This window comes from Myotis davidii, unplaced genomic scaffold (assembly GCF_000327345.1).
Source record: "Myotis davidii unplaced genomic scaffold, ASM32734v1 scaffold570, whole genome shotgun sequence".
NCBI lineage: Eukaryota > Metazoa > Chordata > Mammalia > Chiroptera > Vespertilionidae > Myotis > Myotis davidii.
In genome coordinates, this window is record NW_006283631.1 from 2,299,053 (window position 1) to 2,308,364 (window position 9,312).

Consider the following 9,312-nt stretch of genomic DNA (forward strand, 5'->3'; position numbering starts at 1 on the left):
AGAGTGTGTGAGCCCCAACACTTCTTATTTTGGGGAACATCCTCAGAACACCTCCTGTTTCTACACCTAAGTGAGGCCATCAGCATCAGTTTGCATATTGCATATTAGTAAAGCTCAGTATAAGAAATAAACAGAAATGGAATTTTGTATCCTAACTGCCCCCAAATAGGTTATCTTGCCCAACCTCAGTAGTGCCACGTATCCTTCTGTACATCCCTGGCTCATGTGACGAGCAGCGTTTGGACAGCCTGAAGGGGTGGCCTCTCTGAGTGGAGGCTTAGTCTGGATGAGGGGTGTGTTGGGAGAGTTGTGGGAGAGACAACAATAAACTAAAGGGGAAGAAGGAGGGACAGGAGTTTGGAGACTACTAAAATAATCAGGAAAAAGATGGTAGGGGATTAAACCAGGGTCACAGTGTAGGAGGTGCTGAGATGTGGTCAAATTCTTGATATGTCTTAGAGATAGATGATAAGAGGATTTCTTGAAGTCTATGTATATAAGAGCCCGGCGATTGAATGGCAGAACGACCAGAACAACCGGTTGACCAGTTGCTATGATGCACCCTGACCACCTGGGGGCAGATGCTCAATGCAGGAGCTGCCCCCTGGTGGTCAGTGTGCTCCCACAGTGGGAGGGCCACTTGGCTGACTGAGATAAGCGACACTCCCACAGCAGGCCACGCCTCCCACCAGTGCATGAATCCATGCTCCTGATCTCTGGTATTGGATATAAAGATACATAGATCATGCCTGGCCAGCATGGCTCAGTGGTAGATCATCCACCTATGAACCAGGAGGTTTAATTTCCAGTCAAGGCATATGCCTAGGTTGCAGGCTCCATCCCCAGTAGGAAGCATGCAGGAGGCAGCCGATCAATGATTCTCTCTCATCATTGATGTTTCTATCTCTCCCTCTCCCTTCCTCTCTGAAATCAATAAAAACATATTTTTTTTAAAAAAAGATACATAAATCTGATATGGGGAGAAGAGTCAACGAGGATAAAAACAATGTTTTTGGCCTAAGCAATGGGAAGAAGAGAGTTGCCACTAACCACTTGGGAGAGACCACTTACGAAGCAGTTTTGGGGCAGGAGTGAGAAGATCTGTCTGGACATGCCAAGACTGAGGCAGCAGTTACACACTAATGAAGATACTAAATGGGCAGTTGGATACCCAGCCCTGCAGTTCAGGGGAAAGGTGCAACATATTAGGTGTATTTGAAGCCAGGAAGCAGGTTAAAATTCAAGTTGTATTTAGAAGCAATGAACAAATAGTCTTCAATAAAAATAGTGTTTAGTGAAAAATACTCTATCTGTATCCTTTTTCTAATAGAAGATCAGCAACTGCAGAAGCTCAGAGAAGTCAATGAGAAAAGAGAGCCACAGCTTTCTTGTACATCCTCCTCAACAATGCAGCATTGGCTGTGCCATTCATTCACAACGGCAGACATGTCCGTGTGGCCATGCTGACTGCTCAGGGAAGAACGATCTCAATCTGCTAATCAACTGTGTATGCACTGAACTGAGGTCTTGTTACAAATTCCTTATAAATTACTTTGTGAACAAATATGTAATTCCTTTCAGGAGTTTATTTGAACTAGCTGAATGTATCATAGTGACTAATTCCACAAGCCTAGTAGCTATGAAAATGTGTCAGCAAACAAGAGTTTCATTTTATCATCAATTAATATATCTTTTGCCTAAAATAAATGGAAAGGCCTTTCTGATAGACACATTTGTCGTTTTCCAAGGTGGTGGTGGTTTTCTGGTCCCTTGTGTTCTGGGCCTGCCTGCTGGGGAAGCCGGTTTGCCTATGGAAGGTGGTGCTTGAGCTGGAAAAATGGGCTGCTTCCCAGAATGTCCATAAGTTAGCTTCACTTTGAAATCATGATGGCGTCTTTTTGCCTAACGGCTGGGTTCATTTCCCATCTTGCACCTGAATACTACTGAGCTCACCCAATTTGTCTTAATGGGATGTCTTAATAGTTTGTCAAATAGACACACTATTACATGAGACCAATCCTTCATCATGCTCTGAGTGGGGATTTAGAAAATTGCAAAGTTGGTGACAAGAACTGTTAGGATTAGGGCCTTGAAATGTGGGCAGAGGGAGGGCAATCAGGCTCCCCCCACCTCGTTGATGCATTTCTGTAGCTTTTCCAGGGGGTGGTACACAGTCTCACCTCACTGACCATCAGCATCTGCTATGGAAACATGCTATCTGCCCTGCCCTGTCTGGAGAGCACTATTTAGAGCAATTTGGAGCCCCTGTCTCGCTTCAATCAAGCCATTGCAGACTGTCTCCACGGCACCGTGTCTTTCCCTGACTCTGAGTGGCAGCTGGGCTGGTGGGAGCCCTGGTGAGGGAGAAACAGCTGGTTACAGTCCTGGTTCTGTCATTCAATTAGTTTGCTGGGGAAAGTCACTTAATCCAAGTCTCCCCTTGCCCTCCAACTGGAATAATGCCACTAGGAAGGTAAAATGAAATAAGAAATGTGAAAATCCTTCTTGTGTGAAATGTTAATATAAATGTTTAAGAAACCTGTGACTCAAACAGAAAAATGTCGGAATTGAGCTTATCAGGTTTAAAAGAAATAATGAAAGATTTCAGGCATATGAAAAGATGTTAAGAATGATATAGCAAATATCTGTGTTCAGCCCCTCACCCGGCTTGAAAAGAAAACAATATACTGTCTGTTCACTCCCTCCATCAAAACCCCTTTCCCCTCCCTGCGTACGAGTAACTACAATTAAGAATTTGCAGTTTATTCATTAAACGTACTTTAAAAATGCAATTACATGTATAAATGCTCTAAATGTATTCTTGAATATTTTAAATAAATATTTTTGTATGAGTCTACAATTTACTTTTTGTGCAATAATATACATTTTTGGGTATTATCTACTTTGATACATGCAAATGTCTCATCCATTTATGATGAAATCCACAGGTATGACTAAATCATGATTTATACATTCCATTTTTTCTATTACAAACAACACTTAGTGACCAGCATGTACACACCTCCCTGTAGGCAAGTGTGAGAGGGGCTCTAGGGCATTTAGGCAGTGTCTTGGTTGCCCTGGGCTGGGCTGTGGGATAGATACCACATTTAAAAGCTTGCTTTTTATTGCCAAAGTGTTCTCCGAAGTGGTTGTATGGTTGCAATACCACTTTGCTACCACTTGCAGCAATGTTTAGATGCCCCACATTTTCATTAACATTTGGTATTGTCAGAATTTTGAATTGTTGCCAGCCTAATGGGTATGAAATGCTATCCCATTATAGTTTTAATTTCCCTGATTAGTGAGATTACTATCTTTTCATGTTTACCAGCTCTTCAGACTTCCTTTCCCAGTCATTTCTCTTTTACCCTCCCTTCCTCTTTGCTTTCTTCCTTCTTGCTCTGTCTCTAGTCATTTTTCTATATATTTTGTTGTTGATTTGTAAGAGTTCTTTCTATATTCTGGACACCAATTCTTTGTTGGTTAAGTCTGTTATTTGTATTTTCACTTGAAATTTTTTTCAACTATAGGTGACATACAATATTATATTAGTTTCAGGTGTAAAACATAGTGATTAGACATTTATGTACCTTACAAAGTGATCACCTTGGTAAGTTTAAATGGTGTCTTTTGATGCATAGAATTAAAATTTTTAACACAGTCAAATTTATTGTTTTTTCATATGTAGGTTGAGCTTTATGTGTGTATGTTGTGTTTAAGAAATTCTACTCTAGCTCTAGTTCATAAATACATCCAACAACATTTTCTGTATAAAAGAATGAAAAGCTTTTGGTTTTCATGCTTTAGTTTTTAATTCTTCTATCATTGACTTTGTGCGTATAAGAGAGAAGGGTGTATTTTCTTTTCCTTACAGAAAATCAATAGTTTCAGCACCAGTCATTAGAGTCCTCCCTTTCTCTTGATTTGCAATGCAGGCTTTGTCAAAGGCCATGCCCACATACACATCCCAGTCTGCTTTTGTTTAGTCAATCTATTCATCTAGCTTTGTATCAAAACCACACTGTTATAACTATGGCTTAATAATAAGTTTTGATTTCAGATATGGCATGTCCTTCAACATTGCTCTTCATAGTTATCTTAGCTAATATGTTTTCTATCTAAAATTTCAAGCCATCTTGCCAAGTTGTTTGGAAAAATCGTATTGAGATTTCCATTGGATTGCACTAAATGTATAGATTGATTTAGTTAGATAGGCTGCTAACCCAAGCTCAAACATAGCGATTCACGTAGTCATTCATTCTGAGTGTTTACTTAGTGCCGCCCCTGCACTCTGAAGGTAGGTAAGCAACTTCATGATCTGGGCCTGGCTTGTCCTGTCATCCTTGCCCCTATATCCCACCTGGCTCACTGTGCCCCAGCCCTCAGGAACCTCTTCCCTGGGAGCAAGTGCACCACACTCTCCTCTGTCCTCTGCTTTTTCCGATGCTCTTCTCTCTGCATGGCACACTCTTTGCTCCCTCCTCACTCCTCTACTTCCTATTTGCTTGTAGTCTTACTTCTTCAAGAAGACTTCCTTGCCCCCTTAAGTGTGGGTTAGATGCTATGCTCTGGACATCCTGAGCATCTCCCATGCTTCCCCTGTCATCAGCTTCCTCACATGGGATGGAAATTCCCTGTGTTCCAATGGGCTGTCAGCCCAAGGAGGACTGGGATCATTGCATGTTGTTCATGGAAGTCTCTCCAGAACTGATGGATTCCCAGCATTGGGGACCTGGTTGGTGCTCAATTATAAAATATTTCTCCCAGTGTATGAATATTGAATCTGTACTAGAAGCACATCCCCGTGGCAGGCAATGTGGGGCACACAAAAATTTAACAAGCCCTCAGGGAGAGACCTGTAAGTATAAATTATAACACAAATATAGATTATAAAATGTGAGAATTACATTATAAAATGTAGGCATTACTGGATTAAAGATAAGCATATAAAGTGCTAAGGTGTTAAGCTGGCTTCGCAGACTTATTACAATCACTTTTCTATTGAATGTAGGTAGTGTCTTATAGTTTCTGGTGTTTTATTTTAGATGTAAATGTGCATTAATATTCCATTGATAATTTCAGCAACCATCACAATCTGTTAAAATTACAGAAATTTCCAATTCCACGGCAGGTAGGAATTGGTTCTGGCTTCAGATGTGAGATAGGCTAGTGGCGAAGAATTTTGGCAAAACAATTTCTGATTAGCCTTCTTACATTATTTCTTCATGACAGTTCTAACGTTTAGTACGTAACTTCATGTTTTTTAAACATGATTTAAAAACAATGAAAGTGGCAATTTCATCTTTTCATTGCCTGAATCTGGGCCCTTACTATTTTCCTTCCAGATTATTGTTATAGCTCTCTTCTGTCTCCTCTGTCTGTTGTCCTCATGACCCCAAAGTTGCGAGTTGCAATACACAAATCTGAACAGTTGTGCTTTTCCTGTAATGAATGGCTAGTGGCTAAAGGGTCAAGTTCAAATTTTTGATTTAGCACAGAAGGTCCTTCTGTTTTTGTATCAACTTATCTCTCCTTCCCCATATCCCACTTCTTTTTTTAAAACATTTTTATTGATTTTAGAGAGAAATGGAGAGGGAGAAAGAGACAAAAACATCAATGATGAGAGAGAATCATTGATCCGCTGCCTCCTGCACGCCCCGCACTGGGGATGAGCCTGCAACCCAGGCATGTGCCCTAGACCAGAATTGAACCCGGGACCCCCCAGTCCGCAGGCCGATGCTCTATCCACTGAGCCAAACCAGCTAAGGCCCCATATCCCACTTCTTATCATATTTTTTGCTTTTACAATCCTCTCCCTATCTAGACTGTGAGTTCTTCAAAGATGGGAACCCTGTGATTTTTCTTTTTGTATCTATGCTGCCTGGCACCTCCCGGTTACTAAGTAACTGTTAGGAGAATTACTTTTATTTGACTTGGGAGGCTTCTCTAAATCTGAATGATTGTTGGTATCATAAAGTTGAGAATGTCATATTTCTTTTTTTTAAATATTTTTATTGATTTCAGAGAGGAAGGGAGAGGGAGATAGAAATATCAGCGATGAGAGAGAATCATTGATCAGCTGCCTCCTGCATGCCCTCTACTGGGGATGGAGCCTGCAACCCAGGATGTGCCCGGACAGGGAATTGAACTGTGATCTCCTGGTTCATAGATCGACATTCAACTACTGAGCAACACTGGCCAGGTGAGAAGGTCATATTTCTTAACTGAATGTTGAAGAGGTATAATTGGTGTTATTTGGTCAAAAGGAAGTTCATTTAGTAAAATTCTTGTTTTCTTTTTTTTACTGAGAGCCATGCAGCCACTCATGTGACTAACACTCCGAATATCATATGAAAGGGTTGGGCTGGGGCTGAGCCAGAAGGACTGATTCCAGGAAGCCAGGGAGATCCCCTCGTGGCTTCCACAGTCACATTCCTGATGTGACGATTAGTGGTGTCTGAAGTTTTATGATATTGCCAGAGGAATATGTACATGCATTGGATAAATAGCATCTGTAAATGTCAAAGCAAAATGCCCTTGCCTGGTTTGAAATTTACATCATTATGTCACCAAGTCTTTGCTATTCTTCACCATGCATAGTAAGACTGATGAAAGGAAAACAAAAGCTATTCCATAGATGCAAACTGGGGGGAGGCCCACATTTCATACTGCCTCATCTATCTGGAACTTGGCCAAGGAGGAAGGAACAAGCAAAGAAGAAGTCTAAGAGCTGTCAATAAAGACATGTCACCATGTCTCCTAACAAAGGGAGGGACCTCCAAAGAGCACTAAGCCCAGGAGAGCCACCTGCCGATAAGGGATGCTATTCACTTATTCTCGAATCTTAACTAATGTCAAGGAGGAGCGCTTTACCTCCAACACTTCTCCATGTTGCCATGGGGCAATGGAATTGCCCATTCCTTGGGAGAAAAAGCATGAGGGAACACTTCTAGTGCTCCCCAGGGCAGAAGGCATAATGCATCTGATTGGTGAGTGTAGAGAAGGAATGGACCATGCTCCACTTACCCTTCTAGAGTTTCTTTTCCTTTTATTTTTTAAATATGAAGTAAGTCAGATGGAAAAGGACAAGAACCGTATGATTTTACCATATGCAGGTTATAAAACAGAGAGCAGTACATGAATTTTAAAAATAGTTTCTTTTCTGACAGTCAGCCTATCTGCTTGTGTGTCCTGCCCTTCCACGTGTAAGCCCACAGGAGCTGGTCTTCCTAGGTATGGGGACCCTGTGGTTGTCTAAATACACCTGTACCTGGGCAAGTCCATCTAATTCAGAGGTTAGAAAAGCCATCATAGCCACACACTTCAGGTGCAAGCACCTGCCCAGACCACGTCCATAATAGAGCTGATTTTGGCACTGTATTCTGCTTCCTGTAACTCAATTGGTTAGAAATTTGGTAGGACAACATGAGATGTCATTTATGGTCCCTCACTCCACACCCTTTCCCAACACTATAGTCACCCATTAGGCCCATTCATATGTAAACAAGATAAAAGATAGTGTTCAGAAGTCTCCCCTCCACCTCTCTGCCTTCACACAGTGCAACATTATAGACAAACCTAAATTTTACATCTCATCCATTCCCCCTCTCCCCAGAAGTAACCAGTATCACTCGGTGGATATGTCTTCATCCCATGCAAATTTGACATAAGCTTAGTGGTCGTCGGCTAGAAGAGTCCCCCTCCCCCCCACCCTGCACCCTTTTTGTAATTATATGTTAGCTCAATTGTTAAATCTGTTTTCTCAAATTCACATTGACTGGCTTTCTACAAACTGAACATTTTCTTTACCAAATTTGTTAGTGGAAATAATTAGTGGAAGGAACAGTGACCTCACTGATCATGATGGATTGCTGAAGTTTGAAAAGGATTAATTATCATGAGACCTAACTCAAAACTTGCTGTGTGACTATGAATAAGTCAGATTCTCATTGAGTTTCCTCATCTGTAGAGTGAGCAGCCCTCTATCCATCACACCAGTTTAGAGGGTTTGTGTGAGATCCAAATAATCATGCATATGAAATACTTTAAAAAACAGTAATTGCTACACTGATGTGACTAGTTTTTCAAATGAATTGATATAATAACCAGGAAAAACAGAAAGCAGGGAGTATACCAAATATATTTGAGTTTTAACTTAAATATGGATTCCTAATATTTTCCTGATGACTTCAGAAATATCACAATCTGATGGGGCTTTGAAAGGAAAAGTTACTGGGCAAGCAGAAGGGAGCCTGCCATACCCTCAGTAATAGAATTAAGTGCAGTAGAAACGACCACATTCTTTAGAGCAGACCATAGTATTTTCCAAGCTGGGAAAATAGATGTCCCTGATTTATGCACTGTGATGATCTATCACTCAGATACTGAATGTCTCTGTCAGAAACTTCCAAATTGCTTTGAAGAAAAGCTATTTCATATGTGGTGTGAGTAATTCGGGAGAGGAAAGAGGAATGTGGACAGAACTTGGACACCTTTTCAGATGTCTAGAAATTAAATAGTCAGTCATAAAGATATTAATAGGATGGGAATAAGATTAGGGCCTGGGTTAGTGAAGCCATATGGCCATGCTGAACTATACAAGCTTCCCAAGGCCACAAGACTCATAGGTAACTTTATCCTAAAAAGTAGATAATGATGATTCCAACCTCAATTGTAAGAGTATGAAACTGTACAGGTAATTTGCAATATTGGTTATTTGGTGAACATGCAATATACTGTGTCTTTTGTCTCCAAAGAAGCTGGTAAAATAAGGCTGCACCTTGCAGTTGATGACATTAAGGATCAAAGAAATATGGTATATATTTACACCATAATTTATTTAGCCATACTGTCGTTATATTTAGTAATTTGCAATTATTGCTAGCACAAATAGAACTTGCTTTGAGCATATTGTTACCTAAATATTTTTTGGTAACTGATTATTTCTTTAGGCAAAATGTGACTTAGACTTTAGGAAAGAGGATTTTGAAGATATGTAGGTAGGAACACAACATTGTCCCTTTCCCCCAATGTTAAAGGATGAACATTCTTGAATTTCCACATAAAGAATCCATCACAGCTGACTCTTCCCCTACTGAGCTCTGTGGGTTATTGCTTTAGGAAGGAGAAACCAGAGGCCATTCTATTTCCTTTCACTCTGATATTTATCTGAGTAAAATGATTAGATTATCTTAGTTAATCTTCATAACCTTTTCTTTCTTTTGCAACCTGAAGCAATTTTCTCTCATAGTACAAGGAATTATTGCTTATTCTTTTGTAGCTTTTTCATATTCATGGATCAAACTGCTG